Genomic DNA, 14,284 nt, shown 5'->3' with positions numbered 1-14,284 from the left:
CAATCTATAAACTTCACGTATTGTAATATTTTTTTTTTTCTATTGAAGTTTTTAATAAGAGAGTCAAGTTTTGAAAATTAATATAAAAATTTTGACTAAGAAATCGAATATTTCTTTAACAAATATGAAAAACACACTAGAAATTTGGAAAAAAATAAATGCCAATTGAAAACTAAAAATTGAAAATTAAAACATTATAAATGGACAAAGGGAGCCTAAGTTTAAGCAATTAGGAATTGATTTTTATCCCTGACGTTTATGTTTAGTTAATAAATCATATCTGTAAAATTATAATTTTTGTATTTTTATTTTTATTTTAAGTTCAATAACAAGTAAGGTGAGATATTCGAATTTATGAACTTTTAATTGAAGTAATATATCTTAACCGATTGAAATAGGAATAAAATTGTATTATAGTTTATAAAGTAAAAGTGTTTAATAAATCTATAAATGGATAATGTTATATGTCTAATAGAGTTTACTTTATATATATATATATATATATATATATATATATATATATATATATATATCATATAGGTCATATCTAATTAGTTTTCTATCTAGTCTATAATATAGGTCTCTAAAGAATATTTAATCCTTATGTCATCATAACGTATTAAGGCATTATCACCATAGCTAAAATTGTCATAGATTCAAAATTTCACTTTCACACATATGTTCAATTCTTTTTTTTCTTTAAATAAACCCTCCTTGAATTTTACACCTAACAAAACTTTGAATTATGAGACATTTTTAAAGTCAAGGTTTTTTTTACTAAGCGTAACAGAGAAATGAGCTTTGAACAACACTTGCATATACTTGGAATTAGAGATATATAATTTATTTAATATCATTACATGAATGTTGCTGGTCTTGTATGATTAATGTTCTACGTTTACTTTTACTTTTTACAATCATATTTAAAAAATTGTTATAAATAATAAAACTACTAAATATTTACAAAATATAGTAAAATTTTAGATTATATCAACGATACATTGATATATGGATATCTATCAATAACATAATCGAAAATTTTACTATAATTTGTAAAAAATTTAGTTCATTATACTATATTAGAAAATTTCTTTACATACTCCCCTCAAATGGCTTAAAATTAAAGTAATTCTACGGCATATTTTCATTTAAAAGAAAAAAAAAAAAAAAGAAAGAAAAGAAAACTTGTTGTTTCCTTTGATTGAGTAATTTTTCTCCTTGTCTAGGTTTATGAGTAAATTGTGCTCAAAGCTTCTCTATATATATCAACCTCAAAAACTGTCTCATATACATGAGGCTTTAATTACACTAGACTCCCATGAAAAAAATATCACTTTCTTTAGAACTTATAAAGTTATGCAAGATTTGAAACTTAAGTTAAAGTATGCTCAAATAATTATGAATCAAAATATATTTTTATTTATAGGTCCACAAGGTTAGGAAAAAGAGTTTAATTGCAAATTTGGTCTTTTATGGTCTGAGAAAATTTTTAATTTAATGCTTATAATTTTTAAGAGTCTATAATTTAGTAAAATCTTATGAATTATAGTTTTTATAGTGTTCGATAACATTCCATGCATAATTCCTGTCTTACCATGCATAATTCCTATCCTAAAGACTATTTATGAATGAAGTTTTATCAAATTATAGAGATTAAATTCTACTTATATATAAAATATATATAAGGACTAAATTTGAGAACTAAAACCATTATCTTTCTCTCAATTTTAAGAACCAAATTTACAACTTACCCATGGAGAGACTCAAGCTCTCCCTGGGAACCCGTTTTAATAGAGAATTTTTCTTTTTGTAGGAATCATAACAAGGATGAGATTATCTTTTTCTTGTGTTGCCCAAACAAAACAGCACCTAAAAAAGCTAATAAGGGATTAATAAATTTAACATTTAGTTATAGATGAAATAGTTTTTAATACTATGATGTTGTTGTTATTATTTCTAATTATTAAAAAGTCAAAAATATAATAAAGTACAAAAATATTTACATTATATAGAACAATTTTGAAAAAGGAAAAAATCCACAAGCCTACAACGTGAAATGACAAAAATACCTTGTGATTAATCAGTCACACACTCGTGAAAAAACGATTTTGTACTTAGTATAAACGATATTGTACGTACCCAATCTAAAACGATCTTGTACTCTAGTCTAAACAATCTTGTATCTTTGTACCAAAGTTTAAACGATCTTACTACACACTATTACAAAACTGTGTTTACTTGACGCTTTTTAACTGTCAAGTATTGGTTTACTTGACGCTTTTCAATGTGTCAACTAATCCAGTGTCCAGAATAAGAAAGGTTTACTTGACAGTTTCTAAGTGTCAAGTATAATTATACTTGATGTTGAAAAAGCATCAAGTATATAATTATACTTGACAGTTTTTATGCGTCAACGACTAATCCAATGTCAAGAATAAGGAGGTTTTATTTGTGATGAACTTGTGGCGAACGTTGCGAGCAAACAGAAGAGGCCTGAGGAGATCGACTGGAAACGCTGCCAATGGATCGAAAATATGGGTAGAAATATGGGATTGGAAACGACGGCTTGGTGTTTGTTGTTTCCGTCGAAGAGAAATATGGGGGGAGTTAGGGTTTTTTAGAAAATTTGGGGGAAAAGGAAATTTGGGAAAGTAATTAAGTTAAAAGAGGGAAAATTTTAATTGAATGAGTTAAAAATATATATTACTTGACATTTTTTAGATGTCAAGTAATTAAAATTATTCTTGACGCTTTTAACCTGTCAATTATTTAAAACAAAAAAATAAAAACTATGGATTTTTTCAATCTTTCTTATTCTTGACGTTTTCTTATGTTACTTGACAGTTTTAAAATTATACTGGCCAGTTTTCTAGTAGTGACATGATCTTGTACTCTTGTACCCAATCTAAACGATCTTGTATCCTTGTATCTAGTCTAAACGATCATGTACCAAATCTAAACGATGATCTATTTCTGATAGTGGTCTATCTCTGTCTATTTGGGATAGACAACTGATCATTTAGATATTGATACACGATCGTTTAGTTTCTATATCGCAATATCGTTTAGATCTTATATCAAGAAAAAAAGATGAGAGATGAAGAAGAAAAAAGAAATTTTGGAAGAGGAAACGAAGAAATCACAAATAAGAAAAAGTGGGAATATAAATAAAGAGAAGTAATAATATGAAGATGAGAAGAATAAATCTCAAAGAAATAAAGTGAAGAATAGTCCTGCAATATTAAGAAACAAAAAGGGCAAATCTAGAATTAATAAAAAAATAATGGTGGATTCATGGGCTTTAATTTTTTGTTACACGAGCGGTAGAGATTTTTAGATTTTGTTACATTTATGTAAATTATCTATTTTAAACCTATCTTTAAAAACGAATTATTAAAAAAAAAAAAAAGGTATTTTGGAAGCATTTGATCGTTCGAACGTGCGCACAGACACATGATTAAATAATTGAAAACTTTTATATGGTTTATTTATATTGTAGGATAGACTTTAGTAGGTGTGGATGGCGAAGATTAGTTCAACATATTGGTCTTAGTTTAATATTGTAATATGTTAACTTTTGATGCCTTTTGAAAGATTGTATTGCACCATGAGCCTTACTCTGATGCCTTTTGAAAGATTGTATTGCACCATGAGCCTTACTCTATAATAAACTTCAAATTAATTTATCATTATTATTCTTCTTTTTTTCCGTATAAATGAATCTACATACTTCTAATAGACCCAAATCATCAAAAGCTTCTACCCTTGCCCTCTTTCCGCATCCAATATCACACCCCAAATTAAAGACAGAGCATGAGGAGGGGAGACCAACCATCTAGGAAGATTTGCATCCTTCAAGTATATCATCTGTTCTAGAGTACATTTGGGTACACAATTGACTTCACCGGTTAATGATCTAGAATTTGGAGGAAGGGTTGGATCATGGAGATTAGGATTATGATAAACCTAATATTCTGATAAATCTAGGATTATGATAAAATGTGTTTGGGAGAAAGGTTATGGAGGAAGTGTTATGATAAGATGTGTTTGGGGCAAGGGTTACGAAGGAAATGTTATGATAATGTTGTGATAAGATGTGTTTGGGAGAAGGGTTATGATAGTATTATAATAAGATGTGTTTAGGGAAAGAGTTATGTCAGTAATGTTATGAAATTTGTTTTTTTAATATATATATATATATATATATATATATATATATATTTAATTCATATTATAAATCCAATACACAAATTTTATATATTAACTTACCAAATGTCATAGTTTTCGTAGAACAATTTGCCTTAATGTCTTTAAATACGACGTTCATTTTTAACCTTTGTCAAGTAATAGTTACGTGCGAATAATTTTTTTTGTTTTTAAAATTCATATTCTAAATCCAATACACGAATTTCGCATATTTAATTTACCAAATCGGCTTAATTTTCGTAAAACAATTTGCCTTAATTTATTTACCTACAATGTTTATTTTCAATATTTTTTAAGTATACGTTACGTTTCAATAAATTGATTTTTATGAGTATGACACGCACGCAACCCGTAAACATGTAAATAAGTGCAAATAACAATTAGAAATACAAAGTATTGGAAACAAAAAATAACAATCAACGCTTTTACCAACTATAGTCTTGTTTTTTAGTGAAAATTACAATAAATCTAGTTTTAGGTTTCTCTTCAATTTATTTTAGTCTACTTTTAAAATATTAAATTTAATTTTTATTTTTTATTTTTTTAACGGTGATTTATATACTTTCAAAATATTTATTTCAGTCATTCTACAACAATTATTGGATAAAAAATTCATGATCCTACTGCCTCTATAACAAAATATTTGTTATGTTAATTTAACCAAGGTTAATTTAATAACCAAAATAATATTATGAAAAATATAGACAAACCGCCTCTAAATAATAGGATTGCTGAAATTACCACTGATTGTTAATTTAATCAAATAGTCCTTATAATTTTTTAATTGTTGTAATAAATTAACGGTAGTTTGTTAAAATGCTACCATTTTTTTATTGAATTGACATTTCTTAGATATTTAAGCTAATTAACAAAATACATTAAGGTGAGGTTGAGATTGATATTAAAATTTTAATTTCACAAGAAATTAAAATTTTAATAATGTAATTGTACCAAATTCATAACTTAAAAATAATCTATGATTTTAAAATAAAAAGATTAAAATTAACAAAACTCATAAATATAAAAATTATAAATGAGAAAAAAATGGATTAAGGAAGAGTTGAAAAAGAGTTGAGAAAAGTTGAAGAAAGGTTAAGAAGTGTTGAAGAAGTATTGAAGTGTAACGCCCCGACGTTCGAGGTAAAATTTTAGCATTTTAAGTAAATTGTTCGGGAATTATTATTATTATTTTAATGTTAATATTTTCTTTTATTTTGTTTAAAATAAATATTAATATTCTTATTTAATATTATTTTAATAATATATATTAATAATCTATTATAAATTTATATTATTTTATTTAATATATATATATATATATATATATATATATATCATTATTTATTTTTATTTTTATTATAATTAAGATTATTATTATTATTATTATTATTAGTTATTTTTTTATTATTACATATAAATTTATTATTATTATTATATATATATATATATATATATATATATATATATATATATATATATATATATTTATTACAAAAAAAAAATAAAAGAGAGAGAGAAAAACCCTACCTCGCGCGCGCACGCCCCCTCCCCCTCCGTTTTCGCGTTCTCCCTTGCGCCGCCGCCCGACGCCCGAGCCCCCCCCCCTTTTCGCCTTCTTCTTCGTTCGTCTGCCCGCGCGCCGCCATCCATTCCTTCTTCTTCCTCCGTTCTTCGCCAGACAGTCCGTCTGCCTTCACGAAGCCGACGCCGCCACCATCTCCTTTCCTCTCCCTCCGTTTTCGTTTTCTCTCCACCGCGCGCCGCCATCCATAACTCCCTCTCTCTTCGTTTCTATCACCGCCGGCTTACTCTCCGTCATCAGCTCGTGTCTCCAACGCCGACAGAGCACGGAGGAAGCGCCGTCGTTCGCCGGAAGGAAGAAGCCCAGAACCGTGCTGCCGTTTTTTGTCCAACCCGACCCGGTTCCAAGCTGACCCGAACCCGTTTCCGATCCGAGCCACACAATCCGGGTGAGCCGAGCTGAGTAAGCCGAGCCGAGCGAGCCGCGAGCCGAGCGAGCCGCGAGCCGAGTAAACCGAGCCGAGCCGAGTCCAAGCCGAGCCGAGCCGCGAGCCGAGTAAGCCGAGCCGAGCCGAGAACCAAGTCGAGCCGAGCCGAGTCCAAGCCGAGCCGAGCCGAGCCGAGCCGAGAACCAAGCCGAGTTAAGCCGAGCCGAGCCGAGCCGAGCCGAGTCCAAGCCGAGCCGAGCCAAGCCACCTAAGCCTTCCTTCCTCCACTTCGGTTCGCGGTGAGTCTTCGGTAAGGATTGTTCTGATGAATTCCCTAATGTTACCTCGTCCGATTCGAGTTTGGATGTTGGATTAAGATATGGCCCTACTTTTCTCCCTTGAAGGTAGTGCAGAGTTGACGCTTAAGTTCTCGGGTTCCGCGGCAGGCCTGGTTGGAGATAGTTTCCTTTCCTGGGGTAAGTCAACGGATGACCTTTTTAAAACAACTGCTACTAAAATCATCAACTAAAACTTTCGTGTTTCGTTAGGTAGATCTGTCGAGCGTGGTTTTCGATCGAGGGGCATAACCGAGTTTCAGGTAAGGGTTTTCCTACTACTGGACCCCGAGTCCAGGTTAAAACCGTAGTAATCCACAGGGGATTACACGTTAGTGGCTGTACTGAATATCTGTATGCGTGTTGACTGTTAAGTACTGACATTATATTTTGTCTGATGAAAATTTACTGTGACTGCTATTTGTGGATTGAAATTATATGTTGATGGACCTTAAAGTTACGGTTTAGTTTGTAGTAAAGCACTGGTCTGGATGTGGTTCATGGAATTTGGATGGGGAAGGATAGTGAGTCCGGTTTTGGTTGGTTAGTCGATTGGACCTAAGGTTTCCCTATTTGGCGTGCGAATCGGTAATGCATAAAGCAACTGAGGGTGTAGATGTTTAAACTTATACTATCTGACTGACAAAGCCTATGGTGGGACTGTGATATGAATGTCGTAGGGATGTGGTGGATGTAGACAGTTTAGTTTGGACTTAGGGGTAACGGTTAGCTTCATCTATGGGGTAGTGTGCCTTACTGACATGTGCATCCTTCGGGAGCACTAGACTGATATGTGTATCCTTCGGGAACACTAGACTGATATGTGCATCCTTCGGGAGCACTAGACTGATATGTGTATCCTTCGGGAGCACTAGACTGATATGTGCATCCTTCGGGAGCACTAGACTGATATGTGCATCCTTCGGGAGCACTAGACTGATATGTGCGTTCTACGGAACCACTAGACTGTTATGTAGGGTACCCCCGAATAGGAAGTTAACTGTTGTTCCCTAACGGGCCCAGTAGTGGGTCCCTTACTGGGTATGTTAATACTCACCCTTTCCTTTCTTTAACTTTTCAGGTAGGGGCACAGCGAGGGGCAGACCGACGAGAGGCAGGAAGGATGCGTGAGGGCCATATGGACGCATCTGGTTTTCTTTTCGCTTCCGCTATGTATTTTGTCAGAATATTTTGACTGTGATTTTGGACTGGTGACTTGACATTTTATTTTGTGATTTTTTTTAATTATTTAAAATAGGGCCCGAAACTGTCTTTTGTAAGGTTTATAACGTTTTAATGAATCGTATCTGGTCCGTTTTAAATTTTTTTGTTGAATGGTCGAGTTTTGGTATTTGGTAGTGACCTCAGCTTAGTCCGGAAAAGTTGGGTCGTTACAGTTGGTATCAGAGCCTAAGTTTTAGGTTCTGTAGACTGACTTATAATGTGAGTCTGTGTTTTGTGTCCTTATGGCTGAAACGATCCTTGCCGCTCGTCAGGTACGCTCTCATGAAAGTATATGTATAACTCTACATGCATTACCTTACCTAAGTTAAACTGCAAATTCAATTACCATTTGTGACTAAAGGAATCATTGGTGGTTGTTAGGGAAATGCCACCAAGGAGAGGTGCACGAAGGGGTGGCCGAGGAGGCCGAGGAAGGGGAGCAGGACGCGTTCAGCCTGAGGTGCAGCCTGTAGCCCAAGCCCCTGACCCGGCTGCGCCAGTTACTCATGCGGACCTAGCCGCCATGGAGCAGAGGTTTAGAGATATGATTATGCAAATGCGGGAGCAGCAGAAGCCTGCCTCGCCAGCTCCAGCGCCAGCTCCAGCACCAGTTCCTGCTCCAGCTCCGGCTCCGGTACCAGTTGCACCCCAGTTTGTGCCGGATCAGTTGTCAGCAGAGGCTAAGCACCTGAGGGATTTTAGGAAGTATAATCCCACGACGTTTGATAGGTCTTTGGAGGACCCCACCAGAGCTCAGATGTGGCTATCGTCCTTGGAGACCATATTCCGTTACATGAAATGCCCTGAGGATCAGAAAGTTCAGTGTGCTGTTTTTATGTTGACTGACAGAGGTACTGCCTGGTGGGAGACTACAGAGAGGATGCTAGGTGGTGATGTGAGTCAGATCACGTGGCAGCAGTTCAAGGAGAGTTTCTATGCGAAATTCTTCTCTGCCAGTTTGAGAGATGCCAAGCGGCAGGAGTTTCTGAACTTAGAGCAGGGTGACATGACAGTGGAGCAGTATGATGCGGAGTTTGACATGTTATCCCGCTTCGCTCCCGAGATGATAGCGACCGAGGCGGCCAGAGCTGACAAGTTTGTTAGAGGCCTCAGACTGGACATTCAGGGTTTGGTCCGAGCTTTCAGACCCGCTACTCATGCCGATGCACTGCGCCTGGCAGTGGATCTCAGTTTACAGGAGAGGGCCAACTCGTCTAAGACCGCTGGTAGAGGTTCGACGTCGGGACAGAAGAGGAAGGCTGAGCAGCAGCCTGTTCCAGTACCACAGCGGAATTTCAGACCAGGTGGTGAGTTTCGCAGCTTCCAGCAGAAACCTTTTGAGGCAGGGGAGGCTGCCAGAGGGAAGCCGTTGTGTACCACTTGTGGGAAGCACCATTTGGGTCGTTGCTTATTCGGGACCAGGACCTGCTTTAAGTGCAGGCAAGAGGGTCATACAGCTGATAGATGCCCGTTGAGACTCACGGGGATCGCGCAGAATCAGGGAGCAGGTGCTCCACATCAGGGTAGAGTCTTTGCTACCAACAAGACTGAGGCAGAGAAGGCGGGCACAGTAGTGACAGGTACGCTCCCAGTGTTGGGGCATTACGCCTTAGTTTTGTTTGATTCGGGTTCGTCACATTCTTTTATCTCTTCCGCATTTGTGTCGCATGCCCGCTTAGAGGTAGAGCCCTTACACCATGTTCTGTCAGTATCTACTCCTTCCGGGGAATGTATGTTATCGAAGGAAAAGGTGAAGGCATGTCAGATTGAGATAGCAGGCCATGTGATTGAGGTAACGCTGATAGTTCTGGATATGCTGGACTTTGATGTAATCCTGGGTATGGATTGGCTGGCCGCTAACCACGCCAGCATAGATTGTTCACGTAAGGAGGTAACGTTTAACCCTCCCTCGTTGGCCAGTTTTAAATTTAAGGGAGGAGGGTCAAAGTCGTTGCCTCAGGTAATCTCAGCCATCAGGGCCAGTAAACTGCTCAGTCAGGGTACTTGGGGTATCTTAGCGAGTGTGGTGGATACTAGAGAGGCGGATGTATCCCTGTCGTCAGAACCAGTAGTGAGGGACTATCCGGAGGTTTTTCATGAGGAACTTCCAGGGTTACCTCCGCACAGAGAGGTTGAGTTTGCCATAGAGTTGGAGCCGGGCACGGTTCCTATATCCAGAGCCCCTTACAGAATGGCCCCCGCAGAACTGAAAGAACTGAAGGTACAGTTGCAGGAATTGCTTGATAAGGGATTCATTCGACCGAGCGTGTCACCTTGGGGTGCGCCAGTCTTATTCGTTAAGAAGAAGGATGGATCGATGCGTCTGTGCATTGACTATAGGGAGTTGAACAAAGTAACAGTAAAGAACAGATATCCCTTACCCAGGATAGACGATCTATTTGACCAGTTACAGGGAGCCACAGTGTTCTCTAAGATTGATCTTCGGTCGGGGTACCATCAGCTGAGAATTAAGGAGGAGGATGTACCGAAAACAGCATTTCGTTCCAGATATGGACACTACGAGTTTATTGTGATGTCTTTTGGTTTGACGAATGCTCCGGCAGTGTTTATGGACTTGATGAACAGAGTGTTTAGGGAGTTTCTAGACACTTTTGTGATTGTGTTTATCGACGATATCTTGATATACTCCAAGACGGAGGCCGAACACGAGGAGCATTTACGTATGGTTTTGCAAACACTTCGGGATAATAAATTATATGCAAAGTTCTCGAAGTGTGAGTTTTGGCTGAAGCAGGTGTCCTTTCTGGGCCACGTGGTTTCTAAGGCTGGAGTCTCTGTAGATCCAGCTAAGATAGAGGCAGTCACCGGTTGGACCCGACCTTCCACAGTCAGTGAGGTTCGTAGCTTTCTGGGTTTAGCAGGCTATTATCGACGATTTGTGGAGAACTTTTCTCGTATAGCTACTCCTCTTACTCAGTTGACCAGAAAGGGAGCTCCTTTTGTTTGGAGCAAGGCATGTGAGGACAGTTTCCAGACCCTTAAACAGAAGCTAGTTACCGCACCAGTTCTCACGGTACCCGATGGTTCTGGCAGTTTCGTGATTTATAGTGATGCTTCCAAGAAGGGTCTGGGTTGTGTTTTGATGCAGCAGGGTAAGGTGGTCGCTTATGCGTCTCGTCAGTTGAAGAGTCATGAGCAGAACTACCCTACACATGATCTAGAGTTGGCAGCAGTGGTTTTTGCTTTGAAGATATGGAGGCATTATTTATATGGTGAAAAGATACAGATATTCACAGATCATAAGAGCTTGAAATACTTCTTTACTCAGAAAGAATTGAATATGAGACAGCGAAGGTGGCTTGAGTTAGTGAAGGATTACGATTGTGAGATACTGTATCATCCAGGCAAGGCAAATGTGGTAGCCGATGCTCTTAGTAGGAAAGTGTCACATTCAGCAGCACTTATTACCCGGCAGGCCCCATTGCATCGGGATCTCGAGCGGGCTGAGATTGCAGTGTCAGTGGGGACAGTTACTATGCAGTTAGCCCAGTTGACGGTACAGCCGACTTTGAGGCAGAAGATCATTGATGCTCAGAATAACGATCCTTATCTGGTTGAGAAACGTGGCCTAGCAGAGGCAGGGCAAACGGCTGAGTTCTCGTTATCCTCTGATGGTGGACTGTTGTTTGAGAGACGCCTCTGTGTTCCGTCAGATTGTGCGGTTAAGACAGAATTATTATCTGAGGCGCACAGTTCCCCATTTTCCATGCACCCAGGTAGTACGAAGATGTATCAGGACTTGAAGCGAGTTTATTGGTGGCGTAACATGAAGAGGGAAGTAGCAGAATTTGTTAGTAAATGCCTGGTATGTCAGCAGGTTAAGGCACCAAGGCAGAAACCAGCGGGTTTATTACAACCCTTGAGCATACCGGAATGGAAGTGGGAGAACGTGTCCATGGATTTCATTACAGGGCTACCGAGAACTCTGAGGGGTTTTACAGTGATCTGGGTTGTGGTGGACAGACTTACTAAATCAGCGCATTTCGTTCCGGGTAAATCCACCTATACTGCTAGTAAGTGGGCACAGTTGTACATGTCTGAGATAGTGAGATTGCACGGAGTGCCAGTGTCGATTGTTTCTGACAGAGATGCCCGTTTCACTTCCAAATTTTGGAAGGGTTTGCAGACTGCTATGGGCACGAGGTTGGACTTTAGTACGGCTTTCCATCCACAGACTGACGGTCAGACTGAGCGTCTGAACCAGGTTTTAGAGGATATGTTGCGGGCGTGTGCATTGGAATTTCCAGGTAGCTGGGACTCCCACTTACATTTGATGGAATTTGCTTATAATAACAGTCATCAGGCTACTATTGGCATGGCACCGTTTGAGGCCCTGTATGGCAAATGTTGTAGATCCCCGGTTTGCTGGGGTGAGATAGGTGAGCAGAGATTGATGGGTCCTGAGTTAGTTCAGTCTACCAACGAAGCGATACAGAAGATTAGATCACGCATGCATACCGCTCAGAGTAGGCAGAAGAGTTATGCAGATATGAGGCGGAAGGACCTTGAGTTTGAGATAGGGGATAAGGTGTTCTTAAAGGTAGCACCTATGAAAGGTGTCTTGTGTTTTGAAAGGAGGGGAAAGTTGAGTCCCCGTTTTGTTGGGCCATTTGAGATCCTGGAGCGGATTGGCCCTGTAGCGTACCGCTTGGCGTTGCCTCCATCACTCTCGACAGTCCATGATGTGTTTCACGTTTCTATGTTGAGGAAGTACGTGCCAGATCCATCCCATGTAGTGGATTACGAGCCACTAGAGATTGATGAAAACTTGAGCTATGTTGAACAACCTGTGGAGGTGCTTGCTAGAGAGGTGAAGACGTTGAGAAATAAACAAATTCCCCTAGTTAAAGTCTTATGGCGGAATCACCGGGTAGAAGAGGCTACATGGGAGCGTGAAGACGACATGAGATCCCGTTATCCCGAACTGTTCGAGGAATAAAACTTTTGAGGACGAAAGTTCCCTAAGGAGGGAAGAATGTAACGCCCCGACGTTCGAGGTAAAATTTTAGCATTTTAAGTAAATTGTTCGGGAATTATTATTATTATTTTAATGTTAATATTTTCTTTTATTTTGTTTAAAATAAATATTAATATTCTTATTTAATATTATTTTAATAATATATATTAATAATCTATTATAAATTTATATTATTTTATTTAATATATATATATATATATATATCATTATTTATTTTTATTTTTATTATAATTAAGATTATTATTATTATTATTATTATTAGTTATTTTTTTATTATTACATATAAATTTATTATTATTATTTATATATATATATATATATATATTTATTACAAAAAAAAAATAAAAGAGAGAGAGAAAAACCCTACCTCGCGCGCGCACGCCCCCCTCCCCCTCCGTTTTCGCGTTCTCCCTTGCGCCGCCGCCCGACGCCCGAGCCCCCCCCCCCCTTTTCGCCTTCTTCTTCGTTCGTCTGCCCGCGCGCCGCCAACCATTCCTTCTTCTTCCTCCGTTCTTCGCCAGACAGTCCGTCTGCCTTCACGAAGCCGACGCCGCCACCATCTCCTTTCCTCTCCCTCCGTTTTCGTTTTCTCTCCACCGCGCGCCGCCATCCATAACTCCCTCTCTCTTCGTTTCTATCACCGCCGGCTTACTCTCCGTCATCAGCTCGTGTCTCCAACGCCGACAGAGCACGGAGGAAGCGCCGTCGTTCGCCGGAAGGAAGAAGCCCAGAACCGTGCTGCCGTTTTTCGTCCAACCCGACCCGGTTCCAAGCTGACCCGAACCCGTTTCCGATCCGAGCCACACAATCCGGGTGAGCCGAGCTGAGTAAGCCGAGCCGAGCGAGCCGCGAGCCGAGCCCCAAGCCGAGCGAGCCGCGAGCCGAGCCCCAAGTCGAGCGAGCCGCGAGCCGAGCCCCAAGCCGAGCGAGCCGCGAGCCGAGCCCCAAGCCGAGCCGAGCCGCGAGCCGAGCGAGCCGCGAGCCGAGCCGCGAGCCGAGTAAACCGAGCCGAGCCGAGTCCAAGCCGAGCCGAGCCGCGAGCCGAGTAAGCCGAGCCGAGCCGAGAACCAAGTCGAGCCGAGCCGAGTCCAAGCCGAGCCGAGCCGAGCCGAGCCCAAGCCGAGCCGAGCCAAGCCACCTAAGCCTTCCTTCCTCCACTTCGGTTCACGGTGAGTCTTCGGTAAGGATTGTTCTGATGAATTCCCTAATGTTACCTCATCCTTCGGGAGCACTAGACTGATATGTGTATCCTTCGGGAGCACTAGACTGATATGTGTATCCTTCGGGAGCACTAGACTGATATGTGCATCCTTCGGGAGCACTAGACTGATATGTGCGTTCTACGGAACCACTAGACTGTTATGTAGGGTACCCCCGAATAGGAAGTTAACTGTTGTTCCCTAACGGGCCCAGTAGTGGGTCCCTTACTGGGTATGTTTATACTCACCCTTTCCTTTCTTTAACTTTTCAGGTAGGGGAACAGCGAGGGGCAGACCGACGAGAGGCAGGAAGGATGCGTGAGGGCCATATGGACGCGTCTGGTTTTCTTTTCGCTTCCGCTATGTATTTTG

This window comes from Cucumis melo, chromosome 11 (assembly GCF_025177605.1).
Source record: "Cucumis melo cultivar AY chromosome 11, USDA_Cmelo_AY_1.0, whole genome shotgun sequence".
Taxonomy (NCBI): domain Eukaryota; kingdom Viridiplantae; phylum Streptophyta; class Magnoliopsida; order Cucurbitales; family Cucurbitaceae; genus Cucumis; species Cucumis melo.
This window is presented reverse-complemented; position numbering follows the sequence as displayed.